A 20802-nucleotide genomic window follows, 5' to 3' on the forward strand; every position below is an offset into this window, starting at 1 on the left:
AATGTCAAAACTACCTAAATCCTAATGACTCACCCAGGTTCTTAACAATAGCTGTTGTATGAGAAAATTCCATAAATGAATGAACCAAAATGCATTTTTTTCATGTTTGTTCTGAGGTTCTTCTTGTCAATATAAGAATCTGCCTAATGCAGGGCAAAGCTCTGGCTACTTTATTTTTATTTTCTGTTGCTGTGAAAAATAGGCATCAAATGGGAACTTATTCCTACATCTATATAAAAGAAAGAACGTGCCATCTAAGTCATGGCAGACAAGTGACTGACATGGCATTTTGGAGATATGAGTTCATTTCTTCTTTCTTCTATTTTGTTTCGTCAACTCTCCTTCCATAAAATAGGAAACTAGGAAATAGTCTTAGTGATAGTACCAAAAGCTTAGAAACCTATCTTGCCTGTATTTAGACATCTAAATACTGGTAGCTACTTACAACCTGAATCTGAATCACTCTCTTGCATTTACTATTCTTGTATATAAAATAAATGTTACTTAAAAGGATAAGCTGTTTAAGTAGAGAGAGGGCAAATATACAGCAGGAATTTTTGATGTGCTCTTTCTCAAAACCCCCCAGAAGCTGCGGCAGCAAATGGTAAGATGGTGCCAAATGCATTCTAAACTCTGGTCAATAAGAAACAACTGAAATACTAAGATCAGGAGCCTAAGCAACAGAACATATGAAGCTGCTTATATAGATTATTGTAAAGAAATATTTCTATATTCAAATCCAATCCTAAGTAGGAAAAAGCAATTTCTTTAGTTGTATTCCAAGCAGAAAGAGCAGTGGGGTTGCTGTTACAGAAGGTACAAACAGTCTGTGAGTGATCATAAGAGATTGTCCGAGCTACCATAATTTTATTAAATGGTTTAAGACAGTATGGCTAAGGCAGGTAGGAATGCAGATAGTTAATAATATTGTAAAAGCATCATTGGCATGTGGTTAAAACAAGTTTCTAGCGATAACTAAGTGCCACTTTGGCCTTCAACGATAAATAATCAAGCCTAAAAGAAAATGCTGTTTCTTGCATGGTAAATAATAGCTATAGTACTGTCAGTCATGCTATGCTGTTTATTCTTCCACGGCAATGGCATATTGCTGGCCCACCTTCTGTTCTCTGTCTACTGCTTGACATAATTCAGACTTGCAAATTTTAGTCCTACTGACATCCTTTGAAGCTAAAATGAGACCCCTCACAATATGAGTTTCTGAATAATCCTGCCCTCATATCTCAGACCAAACGTAGCTGGAGTTAAAAAGAAAACATTACTAAGCTACTGTCAGAAAATGTGCATCAAAGGTATAAAGAGCTTTGAAAACTATGGCAAAAACTGCCTTGGATGTGATATATTTTGGCAGGAAGGCCTTTGGGTTTACATTTTATGCCTTCGAGGTGCTCAATCACATTGAACAAAGGTGTGCTTAACCTAGAGTGACTCTCTATCCTTTCAGCTATATATTAATTAATTTATGAGGTTTCTTTGTTCTTCAATAGAGGTGACAGCCCATGAAGTTCCATGGGGTTTTGCCCTTGTCATGAAAGTGCCAAGACAGTTACTCTTTGAAAGTTTGGAAAGGAATACAAAACCCAGAAAACCAGTAATTTCATCTAATAGCTATTGTTTCTGAATGAAATGTTCTCTTTTACAGCATAAAACCCTATTTTTAATTTGAACTAAAGAAAGAGAAGGAAGACTGTTTTGCCAAGTAAAGATCAACTTTTACTATTTTCAAAACAGATTACTGATAACTGTTCATCCCTTCCTATGTTCTTATTATATAATTCTTCTGTGTGTGCTTTAGAATAGATAACCTCAAACACTAGCCAGATCTTGTGAGAGGAATGTATGTGACACCAATTATTTTTGTAGAATTTATGTTGTTGTCTTCAATGCGAATGTGATATAGAAATATTTCAGTGTCTGGGGAAATTTGAAATCACCATGGAACCAAATAAGAATGGGAAAGATTTTAAAAAAATTAAAAAGAAAAAGAAATAATTAAACTATTATATTCCTGGGCCAACTAGGAAATAAGTTAATTTTCTTTTTATAAACAGAAGGATAGAGCTGATCTATCAATTTATTAGGGTAAATACTCTGAGCAAAAATTATTACAAGGGGCAATATTCTTCTGATTTAGACCAATCTAATACCACAGAGCTCGGATGAACTTATTCCAAAAGGACAGTTTTATGCTCATTAGCAAGTTGCAGTCCTCACACAGCCCAGACTTAGTGATTCAAACTGTTGCAAATGCCATCATCCAAGAGTAATTCAAAGAAGCTTATCTGAGTGCTATGGTATCCATGAGAATTTAGAACTATTTTAAAACTGAAGAGATACTGGTTTTGGTTTTGATGAGACATTATCAATCCAATGCACACTTCCTAAAGGATTGTTATGGGTAAACAGCATTTCCTGCTTATTCAATTTTTGTTCAGAATTGCTGTGGATTTGAAGGAGTGTCAAGATGGAGAATTTTACCTGATGAGACTGACACAATTCCAGAGTTGTGAAGTTAGAACTGGAGTTGAGACTGTTCAGCAAAAGCATTTAAAAAATCTATTTGATGATGGGCCATGGAGATTATGAGAACTGGAAGAAAGGCAGAGGCAGACATACAAACAGTATTATCTGTGCAGAATGTTTGGCAGTGAGTCCACATGCAGAGCTGGGCACTGGGGATGCTCCAGAAAGGAAGGTTACATGGAGAACCTGAGAAGCCATGCAAAGGAAAACGTGGCAGGGATATCCATGGAAAACGCCAGAGCATCAGTTTCTGATATCTGAGCTAAGATATGTGTCCACACAAAATCTACTGTGCAGTGAGGTGAACGTCAGCCAGTCGTCCAGGTTTCCTTTAGAGACGATGGAGTAGTAGGTGACGTAACTGCTGAAGCCACCTGCAGGAGGATGTCCATGTACATCAGACAGCCAGCTCCCCTAAGTGCCTGTTTCTGTGTGTTGGATAAGAAGGGGACCTGGACAGCCAGCTCAGATTACAGAACTTTCACAGAAGACACCTGAAGTTGGGTGTGGTGAAATTTTACTTATCGTGCGATGAAGCTGGGATGGTGTTTCAGAGGAACTTCAAATGATGTTCAGAGTATGTTGTGGTCATAGCATGGGAAGCAGTGAAAGTGCTACATGTCCATACCAGGCAACAAATGCAGAACAGTCCAGATTTCGTGGAAATTAGAGAAATTAGATGTTTTCTGAAGGAGTAATTACTCTTAATTTTTCTTAAATGTCTAGAAATGTCAGTAATTCTCCAGAAAGAGAAAAATAGAAGACACTGTCACTGGCCAGTTGGTGGGTATTCTGCATTTCTCTGGTGTTCTCCCTTTTCTCCTCTGGCATGCTGGTCAGTCCATGATCTGGTGCAGGATCTTGCCATTCCCTTGAATTTAGGAAGCTACACACTTTTACACTTGATCTGAATTTAAGCTTCCATAATTTGAGCTTGTTTTCTTTTAGTAACTGGAGTTGAAAGGCATGAATGATTACGCACAGTCACTGTTCCTATGGTAACTATCTCCTTAACACTCATGTGCATAGCACATTAGTTCCTTTTTTTCTCATTTAGCCCTCTAATTTAGCCCTCTAACCTGTTGTTGCTGCTGTGATGCTATACAAATGCAACATAAATGTCCTGTAAACTTCTCTAACATTCAATACAACAACCTTTTGCTCTGTTTCATAGCTCTTTTTTTTTTTTTTTTCTGAAACACACTGACTACCTGGGTTTTTTGTCTATGGTTACATTGCACCTAAGTTGTGTGCATCTTCCTGCCTGGCTGTTTGTGCTCTATCTAGATACACAGTGATCCCACAGAACAAGTACAACCTTTTCTTTTATTTGTGCTCTCTCACCCTTGAGAAACTTTTGCAGCTTTTTAATTTAAAAGATTAAACTCAGACCAGTTATCATCCCATGAAGTCCTTGTTGCTCCTCCAGTGGCAAAATCTGTCACCTCCACACTCTGCAGTTACTGATAACAGTAGCTGTCAGGTTGAATTAGAAAAAGTACTAAATATTTGTATTTGTTTGTTTTGGCCATGTCACTGCTGAAATATCTCTCTAATCCTCGCAGAGTTTCCCTGACCACAAAAACTCATTGCTTCAGATACACTGAACAATATATATCAGCTCAGTATAGAATTACATTTGGAAACTATTACGGTTTCAATAATTTCTTTTCCTGTCAGATGTACATACACAAGACACTTTATACAGAGGGTGTTGCTAAATAGTCTGGAAATTTTGTTTATAAACTTATTTAGACTATATGTTTGTAGGGTGTTTAGGTCAACATTTCTCTTTGTTTTGAACACAAAAGTGAGGATGAACTGCTTATATGTTCTTGTAGCACAGTATTGCCTAGTCACAAATTAATGATAAATTAGAGATAACCAATTGCCCAAAAAGCAGATTCAATATTAGAGTGTGATATCTAGAAAGGCCTACAATATTGGAAATCGCTCTCCTGAAAAAGCTGAGAAAAAAAAAAAAATGGAATTTTTAAATATAGAAAATAATTACCACTTCTTTCACTGACATCTGTGATTGCACAGCTACACTTCTGCAGATACAGAGATTCTCAATTTATATTAAAATGAAGAAATTCAGACTGCACAGTCCACATTTCACCCTGTAAAATTTCCCAGACTTTGCTCTTTAGCGTTGACAGTTCACATTAGACAATTAAAAGCATCCTCACAAGGATTAATTTTTCCCAACACTGTCAGACTACAGGCAACTTGATCCCACTGAACACATACTGACTGCAGGAGAAATATTTTGGGAATCTTAATCCTGCCTCCTGGGCTCATGCTGCAGCATTGATACATCTCCAGCTCCACACAGCATCACAGCTTCCCATTTACTCCTCCAGAGCAGTAGGGCTGTGCTTCGGTGATGAACAGCTGTAACTTTTCATTCTTCTCTCTCCAGTGGAATCCAAGACTGGCCAAGATCCAGAAGTAGGTCCAACATGAGGAGATCTGCTGTGCTTACCTTTTGTTTTGATTACCAAAATACCTTCCTGTCAGTTTTTCAAAGCCTTTGAGCAGCTTTACTATTGTTGAGCATGGGCTTTCAGTGAGAGCAGGAACAGATTCTGTGTGGGATAAGGTGTAACCAGCTTCATGACCTACATATTCTCCATTCATACTGTTGCTATTAGCACAGGACCCACTGTCTGCAGCAAGACTGTCCTTGAAAAGAAATGAGTGCGAGTTGTCTCCTAGTGGACTGAGTGCTTGGCCATTTCCAGATCTGGTCCATTCGAATCACAGTTGCACAACCAGGATTTGGATTTTCAGCCTTAGAGCACTGTGGAGGCTGAGCCTCCAAGTGAAAACAAACCAGCAAATAGGTACCCTGATTTTAACTGCCTGTGAAGGTATCCTAGGGGGCCTGATTGCATGGTGGGATGTTGGTCTCTTTTCAGAGAGAACTCAACTTACTGAGAGTTGCTGCCTTCCAAAATGAAAAATTACAGTCTGGGAAACCTAATTCTCACAACAATCGTCATTCCACAATGATCATCCCATACCTATCACCTACTCTTGGCAGCCATGTAGTGAGAGCAGGACAAGGCAGGGACTTTTGTGTATGGGATATCAAATATTATGTTAAATTTTTAAATTAAAAAAATATAATGGGTGGGTGTCCTTTGATGTATGGGCAGAGAGTTGTCCACAAAACCTTAATGAGCATTTACCTAAATAGTGTTTGTACCTGCATATGAGGAAAATACCTGTCTTGGGCAAAGGGCATTTGCAAATTAAAGTAGTATCTCTCATTAAACTAGCTAGGGTAGCTGTAAAAAAACCCAAAAACAGCCAAGGTTTTGGGCATAGAAGTCATTCTTCAGGTTTTGGTGAGAAAGAGAAATCCTCACATTTGTAATTATTTTAATTCTCATTTCTATAACGTAGGATTTCACCTTCCATTTGCTTTATATCTAGTCAGCAAATCTTGTGTTTATGAAGACATAAGCACCATGAAACACTCTGACACTCTCCATTTCCTTCATCTGAAGCAGTAGCATTATCTAAAATAAACGGGCTGTCCAGCCAAGGAAGGAGACACAACAAGTGCTTTTAAAAGCCCGCCTTGTGTTTCTGCAAAGGACCCCAAGGTGTGAAAGCAGGAGGGAAAGGGAAGGAGGGCCTGCAGTGGGCATGGCTAGAACAGCCAGTGTCCAGCAAGATCCAGCTGTGTAAATGTAATGAACAGAAAAGAGGTGCGAAGAGGTGAGGGCAAAACTGCATTTGTGCCAACAGAGAGAAAAAAAAAATATCTTGATGCCACTTGTGTTGAGATTGCGGGTTATAGTTTGTGTGCTGAAGAAGCATGTGCCTTCCCACATGCTTTTTGTACTCGAGATACAGGGTGACTGCACTTAAAAGCAAGTACACAGTGTACCCTGTATGTTGTCCTTTCCACTAGACAAATGTTTGTGTTCTCCTCAAAGGACCCAGTTTTAGTATGTAATCACAAATTCTTCCATAACATTAAGATCTTGATTAATGTGTTTACTAGGAGATTTTAATTAATTCTGAATTTGGAAATTCAGTCCTTTTCTGGCATATCGTTTGTTCTTATCAAATTTCTGTTTTTAGAACCTCCAAATAGTGCATTACTATGATTATTTATCTACAAGCACTCTTGGGAGGGAGAGCAATAGTAATGTCCCATCCTAGAAAAAGGGAAACTTATGCACAGGCCATTGGTTAGACTTCCTGCATTGTGTCTTTTGACTTTGTGCTCGTGCAGCTGTTCCTTTCTTCTTGTTAAGATCACTTTCTCCCTGCTACAGAGCAAAACTCTTGCTGTCTTTTCTATGGAACTCTGTAATGGAGTCCTGCTTAAAGCTTTTTCTGTCTTTCAGCTGGTTTGCCCCATGTGAACTGCAGGAACAGCTTCTGGAGCCCTTACATTTCAGTCAGCCCGAATAACTGATAAGGATAGGTTGTTGTCCATCCTTAGGCTCACAGAAACATGGTGTTCCTACCTTTTCCTTCTGTTTTCTCCCATTAGCACTACTCTTTACCACATAAGTACAAAAGATGGTATCTTTCTGGCTTAACTTTGATAATTTTATTATTGCCCTTCTCCATAAGAATCAATTTTTATTGATTTTCTTCAAACAAACCAGGTACAGGGACCTCTCTTAACAACCTGGACGTGTAACTTTTCTCAAAAATAGAAAACACATTATATAAAACAGCTTCCTAGATTTCTTGCAGAAATCTCTGTTCATGTCAGTGCTTTTCAGAGGTTGCTACTGCAGCACAAACAACAACAGCAACAAAACAGGCAAAAGAAAAGCAGTTTAACCTCACCGCAACACTTTGGGAACCCGCTTCCTTGCTCTTCTTCCTGCTGGTCCCATCTTTCTCCTCAGTCAACATTCAGGTTCCATTTGATACACGTACTCAGTGGGTCAGTAAATATCTGCTGGTTTCTAGTGCAATGACATAAATTTAAAAAATATTTGTGAGATATGTACAGAGTGATTCCAAGTATTTCTCCTGTATTTTAAAATGCATGACAAGTGTTCCAAGTGAAATGGATATTTAACTTGCTTCCCTTGCCGTGCTGCTGTCCAGGTGTGGAGCTGAGGCCAAGACCCAGAAACATCCAACAGTCTGAGATACTGTAACAGGTATTTAGGTCCTTGTTCTCTTCTAAGAGAGAATTATTTCTGGTGCTGAATGTTTAGTTTTCCTCACTTGTTTTTACTTCTTTTAGCAGACTGATTTTTCACATCTAGAAAGAGCAGACTTTTTGGCCAAGTAGAATCAACACAGTAAATGTTTTAATGTCTGTACCCTCTTAGTATTTGGGCTACATGAGCTAACATACTTAATTGGAAGGTGGAGTTCTTTGTCTGCTCTGTTTGGTTCAGATTTACTCACTGATGATAATTTTTATGGGTTTAAGAAGAGAAAATTTCAAAGGAAAAACACTGAGATCTGTCATCCATCAAACAGATAGATAAATATTTGCTGAATATGGATATTTGTTATGCAAAACTTATATTAATACAGTATCAAAATGCAGTGTAGTAACCACACCAGAATACTAAAGCCAGAGTTTAACAAAAAGAAAAGTTATAAACAATACAACAATATGGGAAAATAAAAAAGACTACAACTCTCTTTTATCTTCTTTAGCTTGTGTTTCTCTGTCTCCCCTTCTCCAACAGTGAATCTGTGCTTGGCTTTCTTCCCCATGGTCCCATGCCTTGAAGGCTGCCTTTATTCTGCATAGTCCCATACAGATTCCCACACATAATCAACAAGAGTATTGCATTCATTCTTAAGTCCTCCTCCTCCCTCACCTTTAGCCATAACAACTACAGAAATCAACAGAATGCTGGTAACAGAAATCAACAGAGTTGGTAACTGAGTAAACATTATCAAAACAAACCACTAGTGCTGCACGTGGATGTTAGGAGGACCAGAAATACCTCACTGAGCAACTCTTTTCGGTATTTATACATGGCTTTGAATGCAGTTCCTCTAGACTCCTATGATTTATTATAGCCCTTTCACATCCTAATTATAACAAACTCTTTGACTTCTCCTCCGGGGGCAGGGAAAATATCTTTCCCTGTGTTGGTAACAGTATGTTGGTACTGTGCCCTGTTTTATTCCTCCCCTTCTAATGGGAACTAAAACCGTAAAGATATCTCCTTTACCCAATTCTGTACCAGTGCTAACTTGACTTTGAATGGGTTTTAGTTTGTTATTCGCAAACAAATATCAAAACCAAAGGCTAACATCAAACAAGTAAAGCATCTGGATTCCAGTGGCACACATGCACACCTTGGTTCTGGAATACTGCAAATCAGATCTGCCTTGGGTTACGGAAGGACAAGGTACACCGAAGTCTAGATAAATTAGCTCTGCTGAGCTGTACTCTCTGCAGCTGCAGTGCTGCTGCTATCTCTACATTATACTGCAAACAAGTAGAAACTTACCTTAGGGACAAAAAGGGTTATCTAATCAGATCTCCGAGAAAGCAGAAACCATAGAATTGTGGAGTAGTTTATATTCTAAAGCTGGAAGAAACCTCAGGAGGGCATCTTGTGCAACCCCCTCTTCAAAACAGGAATAGTTTAGGTTAAGTTGCAGAGGGTCTCATGAACTAATTTCCATTTCAGTGGAAATTACTTGACTTGAAAAATTCCAGGAACTAAGAATCCACTATGAATCCACTACTCTTTCTGTAACCAGTTGCCACATTAGTTGTTGGTGGTGATGGGTTTGTTTCTTTTGTTTTTTTCCAAAGGCTAATTTTTAGCCTATATTTGATTTAATATCCTCTCTTCTAACTCTGATTTCTTATTTGTATACTGCCTGACAGTTGTTGTCATCACGTAACTCTTTTGAACCAGACTGAAAAGACTCACAGGGTCTCACTAAACACCAGATCATTGATGATCCTCTATTTATATTTTTACTGATGTTTCCTATTATTTTACTTAGTATGTGCAGTACTGATATTGTAATTTTTCTCTTTCCTTAATGGAAATATCAGAAAGTACCAAGTGAAATGTTTTACAGCAGTTGAACTGTACTGCATTTATATTAATTTGGTGGCTAGATGTAAATGTCAGAGTTGAGGTCACATATAGAGAAGAACCATCTCTCCACGCACTACTAATATGTGCAGTGCGCACTTTCATTTGAAAACCTCTGATCAGAAGAGAGTTTTGTTCCTGGGAATTTTTCAGTAGCTCAGGCTAGCAGCTTTTATAATGACTTGTTTGACTATTCTCCACTTATGGACTGTTCTCTCGCGTAAATATTAAAAGCTACACACATTTGAACTACACTTGGTATTTCAGTGCTTATAAAGAAGAAGAGAAGATTAATTTATTTATTTTTTTTTCTGTTTGCTTGATGTTTTCCTTAAAAGTTTATCTTAAGTGAAGGAAGGAAAATATTTACAATCGCATTGGAACAATGGCCTGGAACTAAGGAAGGGAAAGTTTAGGTTAGGCTGTAGTAAGAAGTTCTTAACTCAAATAGCCCTGGATTCCTAAAGTTTTTTGAGAGAGCATCATGGAATATTTTCAGCAACTGTGCAGGTGAGATGCTCTGGAGAAATATTCTATAAAGAACACAATCTGATAAAAGTGGAATACTAGGCAATCATTACCTTTTCATACAACCTTTTTTTCTCTAGAACTTTATAATGAGACAAAAGGATATTTAAAATGGAAGTAAATTTTAGAACCCAGCATACTTAAGAAGAGATGTATCCACAACATTACACACCCTATTGAAGAATGACAACTCAGTGAAAAAATTCAGTTCCAGTTTCGTATTAGTTATGTTTACATTTAAACAGGAACATTCAGGTGATGAATTCTTGAAAGACTCACCCACGCATTACAGCCCCTGAAGAGTGTCCTGAGCATACACTGCCCTTTGGGGCTGCCAGCACAGCAAAGACTAAACAAAAGCATGGGGGGAAATTAAGGTGAAACATTCTGTGATTTTTTGAAAGAGACAAGAGGCAGCACCAGAGAAATCAGGAGTTCCTCCCTTTATTCTTACCAATTCTTTGCTAAACACAAATCACCTAAATAAGAAAACATTAATTTCACTTTGTTACTCAATTCTATTAACCTCTTCAAAGAAATAAGTGGAGTATATTTAACAAACTAATCAAGTTTCCTATTAAACCAGAATTTAAACATGCTCCGTGGTATGAAACTCAGTTTTTCTAGTTGTACCATATAAAATAAGCTAGGAGCTGGATAGCACTTGTCCTGAAGCAAGTTCATTTTATGCAGTGAAAATGCTGCAGATTTACATTAGCAGAAAAGTATTCAGTCTGTTCTGATTGATGATATCTGAAGTTATCAATTTCTACATTATGAGCATTCATTTCTTCTTTCTTGCCACATTCATATTTAACAATTGCAGTTCTGTGCCGGAGAAACACCTGTGTGAGCTGAAGGGAAGAAAGTAAAATTGTAGACCAAAAAACTTTTAGGTATTAGTTACTTTCTGATTTTAGAGGAGTAAGAATAATGATTTTTGACCTGCTATGAGCAGGATCCGCTACTAGCAGTGCCAAAAGTACTTATTCCCTGGAGCTGCACTGTCTTCTGTGACTACGACATATGTCCAGGACTGAAGAAAGAGTAAAACTTGTCCCCCTAGTGTACTGTTGTTGTAAAATATTTAAGTCTCTAGCATGTTGAAGTTTGTCTATGGGTTCATTATTACCTCTTCTCTATGTTCTGTATGTTTTTATTATACTGAGTATAACTCCTGCTGAAGGCCACTTCTCTTGGACATTTTTCTTAGGACTATAGACTTCTTGTATGGAAAAGATTACACCTGATAATACAATAATTCTTATAGAATGCAAAACAAGAACTAGATAATATTTTGCTCCTGTTTATCAAAACTTATAAGAACTGCCTTGGTATTTATTAATGTTATTAACATCTGTATTTTTATTACAAAATTTAATTTTAAATCTGTGTATATACACCAGTTTTCGTTATATAATTTTGGACAACATCTCCTTTGCTTTGGAATATCTAGTTTAAAAAAGGTCAGATCAGATAGATAATAATTATTGGATAAAGTCACTAATCAAAATTTTCTTCTGGGACATGACTCTCAATTTATAATCGATATAATTCTGGGTTTTATTATTATTATTTTTATTATTATTATTACTATTATTTTTGGAGATTTATTACCTAAATGTCAAAGACAATCGAGTTGTTTTATGCAACTGCATTGAACACAATGCTGCAAAATATCCCTGACTTCGCTGGAGGGTTTCACTAAACCTTGGAGGGAGCCTGAGGGAAATGTAAACAAATCAGTCCCAAATCAGGTGCAAATTTGGAAATTTACAGCAGGACATTGAGCAAAAGGAGTTTGCGCTAGAATGGTCACATGCAGAATTAGTATTCCAGAAAATATTTAGCGTTTACTTGGACGCTACCTGTATTTGGGAGTCATTTGTCTAGGGGACTGTGGAAGAATTTATGCTGAGAAAGATACTTATAAGTCCAAAGGAAAGGCTTTTTCTGAGAAAAGCTGGTGTTTGGCCTAGAAAGCACGTGCACAGCATAACACAGAATACTGGTCTGACACCCAGCTTCTCACCCCTGCTAATAGCCACTTCAGACTACCCAGCTGCACCCTGGGTAGTCCGTGGCTGGTAGTCTATACTTTAGGGATAGTGGTTTTTTCCCCATAAACTAGGAAGAAGAGGGTTTGAGTCTAGGCCATCAGACTGAGGGTTGTCAATAGGTTTCTCACGTACCAAGCTGTCCATCCATAAACTTTAGGTGTAAATGGGATGAGGAAACATCCCCCTCACCTATGTTTTGAAAAAATGTAGCTGCTTCTGATAGATTTTGGATGGGACCGGTCTTGACGGGCTCACCTTCAGAACACCCTCAGACTGATCTTCCAGCTGGGAGGCTGAAGAACGCCTCGCTGGCAGATCCCAGGAGGTTGTTGTCGTAAGTTTAGCAGAAGCTATCCACAAGTGCCATGCCTAGGAGGACAAAGATACTGCTAGAAATTTCTTCTAAAAGTTTGAACTACCTACAGACTTCACAATCCTCCCCAAGTTGTAGTAAACTAGGATTTTGTAGTTTACCATTTAGGCATCTAAATCCTGTCACCTAAAGCCCTGCTTTAACCATCTAAATCTTCCTATAGATTTAGCACAATACCTAACTAAGTACTCCTTAAACAAAAACAATCTCTCAGAAATCAACACTGTCTATCAAGAAGGAGAATTGGAGCAAGTAAAAGTTTGGTCACTGTTTATCATTGAAAGTATAATTTTGCCAAATACATATCTCCTAAAACAGGAGACGACAAGAGCTTCTGTAGGTAACAATCACAAGTAAGGATGAGCATCTGCTTCTGGAGTGATTTCTGTTATATCAGAATACACATTTAGGAAAATTTGCATGCAGTTGCAATGAAGAACTTCCACTGATTTCCACACACTGAGTTACCAGCAGTGTAAATCCTCATTTGTATCAGGGTCAGGTGATGGAATTCAAGAAACATCAGTTTAAAATAAAGAATGCAATGGAGTAGGAGAAAGGTGTGTCTTGCCTAGAAAGGGGATCTGCAAAGGCAACTTTGAAAGTAGGTAATATTCAGCCCTCTACTTATTATCTATTAATTGTAACTGTAGTTTCATAATGGTATTGCTTTATTGAAGCATATCTTACGTCAAATATTGAAAATATCTGAATAAACTGGCTTAGAACTCTTTCAAATATACTTTTGCTATGTACCACTTCTACAAGCAGCGTGTTTCCCTAAGCCATCTAAAACTCCTGTCCTCACACACAGAAAATGGTACAGGAAGGCTTTGGCACAGTCACCTTCAGGATAAAAGATGCCTGCTCATTTTCCCTTTTAAGTTCACTCCAGGCAACACAGCTTCGTATACTGCATGTGTGCACAAACTCTGAGCTCCATCTTGGATGTGTTTCAGATGAACTCCCGTGGAATCCCAAGCAATCTTTCTGGCAGAAGATTTTCCAGTGAAGAATCAAATCCATCATATAAGGGGAGGACATTTTCAAAATTAAGGGTACATTTCAACAAACAAGACTGTCAGCCTTGCCCTCAAGGTCAAGCCTCAGTTTTTCAGCCCAGTGATAGGGATTGTATGATTTAGAAGAAACTCTGCATGCCAGCTCCTCAGAGATGAGTAACTGAAGTTTCCTTGCTTTGTATGTTACCTAACAATCCTTTGCATCAGATCGTGCTGCGCTGCCTGCTCTGATAATGTGCCAGATCCTTGGCTATTAAAAATCACTCTTATCAAATTAATCTATTTTTGTCATCTGAGGTTCTGAGTCTTCTGACTTATGCTCTCCTCCTATTTAAGGTTAAGAAAATATCTCTCCAACTTGTACAGCGCAAATTAATGTCTTTGGAAAACTAAGTTGATAAACTCCCCCTGTTAGAGCAACAAGGCAATGGCTGGAAAAGAAAGACAAGCATACTTTTTGAAGAATTATTAAATGCAACGTAGGGTATCTGGTTTACAGGCTTTTCTCTTAACCAGTTTCATGAGTACGTGAATAAGCAACTTGTTCATACTTCTCAGAGACAAGTAGGGCATATCTAAATAAACATTCAGCCTGAGCATGGTATAGATCATATCTGGAGAGAGTGAGAAACAAACTTTTTAGAGAACTCTCCTTCTCAGCTGGTGTTTGTGGCTAAGCTGAAATGAATGCAATGCAGAAGTGTAATACAAAGAGTAACTGTCTGAAAATAGAGAAGCATGTGTGACAGATTGCACATAACCCTGTAAAAAAGACACAGATTGAATCTGGTTCTCAATCACCTCCCTGTGAACCTGCTGAACCCACTAGGGTTGCCTGGGGATAAGTGAAATACAAACCTGATCCATTTCATTTGCTACAGCCTCTGGCAGTCTAAATGTGATCTCAACCAAATCAGAACACCATCAATTTATCCTTAACCGGCACAGATGCAAGAGATGACTCAAGGAGAAATGAACCAGTAACATGTTTTGGAGCAAAAGGATATCTTTGTGAGTTTTTGAATTCCAGAACAAAAAGGAATGTAATTTCGTCCCCATTTTGTAGCAGCTGAGGCCAGTTCCATGCGAAAACAGGAGTTGTGAAAGGGCCATCCTACTACATCAAGCATGTCCTTCCTTTGCTATGGCAATCACTGACATGGTTCTTAAAATGGAAATTTAAGTTCCAGTTTCTTGAGATCCTTTTACTTTTTTGTTGAAGCCAAAGAGCAGCCTTGCTGCCTATTCATTGGACACAGAATTCCTTTGACTGGGAAACAGGTTCTGTTCTGAAAGAGCAACTGGTACAAACACGGGACTGTACCCTTGTACACCCTGGGCCACTGCTCTCTGTGGTCCTGTCAGAAACATGAAGGGCTAAGAGGAAGAAACCTAAAGGGCCTAGGACAGGGCCTGAGAAATTCTTTCCAGCTAGGTCTCCCAGCTCCTACACTTCAGCTTCTAATCAGCAAATAAACTTTTGCATGCTGATCAGAGCACATAAGAAATTAGGCAATCTGGATCAAGGCTGTTAGACCAAAATGTTCCCTGTGGATATATCAGTAACAACTGCTAAGCAACTTCCAGTTAATGTGCTCTATGTTGCATTTACCTAGTTGAGAGGTAAGCACAAGGAAAAGACCTTGCTATTGCTTATCAAAAATGAGAGTGCTGCTACTGCAGCCATGAAGGCCTGAGGACTGAAACAAGGCAAGATTTGAAATGCAGCTGCTGAACTTTATGAAGAGAAATCGTTGCTTGAAAGTAACTCAATGGACAAGTTCATCTATTGTTTCAACTGATGCAAAGTCCTGTTCAGCTAGGATTCAGAAATATTTCTTTCTGTTTTCTAGGTGAGGCACAATAATTGCCTTAGTTCTCAGTTTGGAAGGAATTGCTAATTCTTTGGAAGAAGCATATGATATATGTCATATCTGATTTTTAACTCAATCCAGTGGAAATAAATCAGTTCCAAAATGTCCGTGTTGGATCTCCTTCCACATATTTTATTCATAAAATAGAATAACTCCAAAACAGAGATTCCTTGAAAGATGGGATTTTTTTTTTTTTTGAGAACAAAGAACTTAAAATTAATGGAAACATCTGAGCTTCACCAGAAGCTGAAACAACTTTCACAAAGAGTATAGAAATATACTTATGGTATTTTTCAGAATTTTCTCTCTCTTGGCTCTTTTTCAGACCTTTTTTTAATTAGCAGGTATTTTACTAGAAATTAGAGTAGAAAGGCAATACCTAGCATCATGCTCACTTTTGTCACCACAGACTGGAAGCAATATGTAAAACTGCATGATGATTTCTGCAGAACTGAACAATGGGTTTCAAGAGAAGATGAAAGATTTTTAGAAGATGGTAATCAAACTTATTTGGTGCTTTCTATTTACTTTTTAAGTTTAGAAAAGGAAAAGCAAACTTCTTGTCCAGGTTTGTTAAGACATCCATTTAGATTTGGGTTCATTCCTCTTTTGGGTTATCCATAAGGTGCCTAAGTAAGCAGCTCATTTGCTCTAGATACTGCCTATATTTAAGACACAGGTAGATGACTTCCAAGGATGATTTTGGCTTAAAGATGGTTGACCAGTTTATGGTGCCTTTCTCTCCACTGATTAGAAAACAGACTGAGGGAAAAGGTGTCTTAGCAGGCAACTCAAATAAGCACTTAAAGTTAAATGAAATTAATCCAGACCAATAGGGTTCTGTTTTACCACTGACCCTATTTCTCCACACTTCTTTTCTGTATACACTTCCCATTTGAAACTAAAATTAGTAAAGATACTTGTTGCAGGATTGCCAGACTTAAATTTCACTGCCCATTTATTTAACTGTAGCTTTTAGTTTTCTCAGTATTCCTTCAGGCAGTGACATTTAAACTGAAACTTCACACTTTCAATAGGATGCTCAACATTTGTACACACCTATTTGTAAACAAAACCTATATATGTAAATCATGTTTCCTCATGCAATTATGCATATTAAAACTTAGATCTGTCCAAGGTACACATGTAAATTTGACTTCCCCTTATAAGCCATATTACTTGTACCAACAAATTTTTATTGCACAAAAGCTGCAAAAGAGATTTTGAGGTGGATTATATCCATGTAATAGGCTTAGAAGTATTTTTTTTTTTCAAATGTATGCCTAATTAATGTAACAGGCTTCAATAATTCTTCCTGTTTGGTCCAGGAAGATAAAGCATGTGTTAATGGGTGGACCATAAAAGGTAAATGATGGTTCTTCCATTCTGCTCTCTAGTGCCTCATAAAATTTCTGTCATCTGAAGTAAGTTACTCAAAATGTGTTATATTCCTAAAGGTGAACTCTATAAATTAAGCTTTTACAATTCAATTTTCATAAAAAGCATTCAAAAGAGAGATGTCAGTGCACATCAGTCAGTGGAATTATTGTGCTTTATCATATTCCTTCAAACAAACCACCTAATTCTGAGGTATTCTGAGGACATAAGCCTTATCTTAGGTCCACAACTGTTCTTTCCCAACAACTCTATCCCAATATTTCAACAGATTTTAAGGTAAAATTTGCCATTTTCTTGTTCTTGTGCTATGCCTTTTGCACTGAGCACTAACTGCTCAGCGTTCCGCAGATCTAATCTGCAGCCATTGGTGCCATTAAACAGGAGTATACAATGACCAGGCAGGTCTCTAAACAGAAAGGGAATCTTCTCTAAGCAGAAAGGAATTTTCTAAACAGAAGGCTGAAACGTGATATCAAACAAAGACATATTTTCCCTAAAATCTTTCTAACCGTTAGAGGGGAGTAAGGCTTGCCTGGTTCATTCAGAAAATTTCATCAGCCATCCCCATTGCAGATACTAAACACCTTGCATGTTGAACTTGGTCTTGAGCCCCTGTCTTACAGCCTAGTGAGTGAACTTACTCCTCCCAGCTGTGACTACACAGGCACATGCCTCAGCTGAGATGTGGTAGCTGACAGAATGTGGGGTTTAGCAGTTTTCCATGCAGTTCTCCATGCAGAGGGGGGAAGCCTCTGGTATCAGATGACAGACTGGTTCAGCTGGCAGGTGCATGTGCTAAGGTAACACTCCTTACCTGCCTTTTGCTTTGCACAGAAGGGTTTTTTTAGGGCAGCATGATCCATCCCTGATCACTGGGCCTCCCATGTCTTCCATATTTGAGCTGGGGAGGAAGGCAAAGGCGAAAGCACACGTTTAAGTGCTTACCAGTTTGAATGAAGGCAAATTTTGGTGCAACCACAGTCTTTCACTCTGGCTTAATAGATGGAAATCAAACTTTTTACACCGTTCATTTTTCCTCTACACGAATATTCAAAACATTTTTCTTTTCAGAAGTCTTTTAATCTGAATTTGCAGGTCTTAAGTGAAAATAGGGGGACATCTGCATACAAAGTCATAAAAACTTAGTAGTTTTAGTATCATTCTCGTTGTTAAGTATTAGCTGATATTTGGCTATTGGGAGTCTCTCTCCTTGTTTGCATTAGTCCTACACACCTGAGTAACTGACACATTCCACAATGCCAGGAAAATACAGCAACTCGATATTCATCGTAGCCTCAGATTCCTGTTTATCATTACTCTACACTAGATCCTTAACAAATGAAAAGGGAAACATCCTGTCTCGAAGAGTTTTGCAACATAAAAACATCAGGAAGAGTCCAAGAGCAGACGGCAGAGGATGCGGAGTACAAAGAAGGAAATTAGAATTGCGAGTAACCTCTCCTGCCATTAGATGTCACAGATGGTAACATTCAAGGTCAGGGTTCTGAGTAAGCTGATACAGTTGAAGATGTTCATTGCAGGAGACTGGACTAGATGACCCTGTAGGTCCCTTCTGACCCAACCTATTCTGTGATTCTGTGCTCTTGTGAACCAATTTGCAGGGACAGAGATTGGGGCACTACAACGACACTGGGAAAGAGCAGCAGGGTAAAAAGGTAAGAGATGAAGCATGCAGCCCTGCACTGAGCTCAGCTGAGTAAAGCACATTCCTAGTGATCACACAGCACGACTCGTGAAAGGCTTTTTAAAGTTCCATGAATTTTTCAGCTGTTTTTTTTTCTAGCGGTATGACGCACTTTGAAATCAGCTGGAAGCTAAAACACCTGTCATCAATTGGAGCATTTTTTTCCCATTGCAAGTATATGAAACAGAAGATTTCTTTGTTATGGGAGAAAGAGAAGAGAAGAGAAAACAAATCAGAGTCAAGGGATGCAGTTCAGTCCAAAGATTCCCATCCCTTTGCTCACCAGCTGTGTAGTCAAAGATAGCAAAGGCTTCCTTGCCATTGAATAATGCAAACTTGGGGACTTCCTTGACGTCATTGTGAAGAGTGGGTGGTCTATGTGAGAGAGCTGGCAGCTTGTCAGTTATCAAACATGTTAGAAGATCTTACATGGTGAAGGATAAAAGATAGTTGACAAAGAAACTGCACAAGTCTCTAAGCAAACGTATGTTCCTTAACTTTAAAAAAATATTTTACACAGATTTACTGCTTTTCTCATAAATGAACTCTGACATACCAAGCTTATAATCCATAAAGATGTGCAGAAAACTTTTTAAACACCAAACAGGAATCCAGAGAATAATAGCCAGAATTTCATTTAGATAGTTATAAAAAGGTCAGTTTCTGAGTTTCTTAGAGCTATCTAAGCTGCTAAAATGATCCTGATGGAAATGCTGGAAGAAATGCAGCTGTCTTCCTGTTCCAATTCCAGGCATAAATTCTGTGAGGAAGAATGATATTTTATAAATCATTTCCTGCCCCTTTTCAGAAACAATGCAAGTACTTGGAAGTTCAATATCTCCCAAAGCCTGAAATGACCTCTAAGAATGAATTGAGAAAAAAATTTTTTGTCTAAGCTAGTGAGCACCAGGATGAGATTGAATGCAAGAACAACAAATACTAACTGAAATCTCTTTTCAGGGTTATCATGGTTTTATCTGGTATCTGATTCAGCATTTCTGGAAGTCAGGAAAAAGGTTTTTCATAATGTGGGAGTTAAAAGAGATTATTCCATCGGGTTCACCTGCTGACAGGGTCTCCTTTCTTTACTTTGGTGCTGCACAGTTCTAAATCAATCCTCATTCACACTAACAGTTTCAGGAAATATATTTATCCTTTCCCTTCCTTCAATCGCTTTCAGATTTCATATGATAAAAATAAGGAGATTAGGGAAAAGGAGACACAGAGCAAAAGAAGAAATGGTAGGAAGGAAAAAGGTAATACGTTCCCTGTGTGTGGTCCAGTCCTTTCCTTCACAAAAGGCACTCACTTATTAATGAAAAATTGCTTGCAGGGATCCACCATCTTTAGTGTTAACTTGACCGAGGAATGACACTAAATGTACAGCCCTTCCCCTTGGAGGAAGATCAAGACTGTAAGCCAGGTTATTCTTGCAGGTGAAAGCTGGCAGGTCTGTCCTCCTCAGCTTGATGAAGTGTTCAGAAACACCATGAAGTAGCAGCTGTTCTCTGAAGAACTTTGTGAAATGGCTCAGAAGTTTTATTGATGTTACTAAATAATTTAGTATTAAAGAAGAATCAATTTCTCCTTCAATGTAGAAAATGAGGATGGCTATTTACAGAGTTCATAAACACATATGTATAGGTATCTCCTGAAAGTAACAAATGAGGCAGAATGGCTATAGATAAGGTTACCATGTAGGGATTCTGAATATCTCCAATGCATACCAAGGATGGTTTCTAAAAACAGTGCAAGTTACTTTCAGCAGCTGATGTCAGCACTAATAATCTGTGTGGATGTGCAGCTCTCCCTGGTGTAATCTTTTAAGTTTGTTCCTGACAGCTTGTAAGTAGTGATGTCCTAGTCATCCATTTTCACTGCTCACCTCAAACTGATCTGAATGTGAATGTCATGGCAATTACAGGACTCTCTCACTGCTCTTGTAGTGTATGTCAGAGTCGACTACTTAGAAATCAGCCTTCAGTTCTGTGATTTGTGACTGCACACAATCTGTCCTTCAGTCTCCTACACACTCAAATTTGTGATTCAATAGTCCTCTTCACCTTCCCTGATCTTCAAATGATTTTCATTTTTAAAGGTCAGGTCTTGAGCAGATGACCTTGAGATGATTACGGTCCCATACACTGAGTTTTCTGAAATTATAGAATCTCTGGCTAAAATTATGCAGTCAAAAACATCAGGCACAAGGGGATTTCAGAAGGAAGAAGATG

The 20802-nt window shown here is 38.2% G+C and overlaps 1 long non-coding RNA gene across 2 annotated transcripts in view; it reads right to left on the reverse strand.

Annotated features, from left to right (window-relative positions):
• LOC120325172 overlaps positions 1-20802 on the reverse strand; it is a 77081-nt gene that overhangs the window by 49347 nt on the left and 6932 nt on the right. For both annotated transcript variants that reach the window (XR_005567060.1, XR_005567061.1), the window contains exon 2: positions 7366-7487. This is a non-coding gene — a long non-coding RNA (uncharacterized LOC120325172). The remainder of the gene's footprint in view (positions 1-7365; positions 7488-20802) is intronic.

This window comes from Pipra filicauda, unplaced genomic scaffold, assembly GCF_003945595.2.
Source record: "Pipra filicauda isolate LSUMZ 115617 unplaced genomic scaffold, ASM394559v2 scaffold86_size2582843_pilon, whole genome shotgun sequence".
Taxonomy (NCBI): Eukaryota; Metazoa; Chordata; class Aves; order Passeriformes; family Pipridae; genus Pipra; species Pipra filicauda.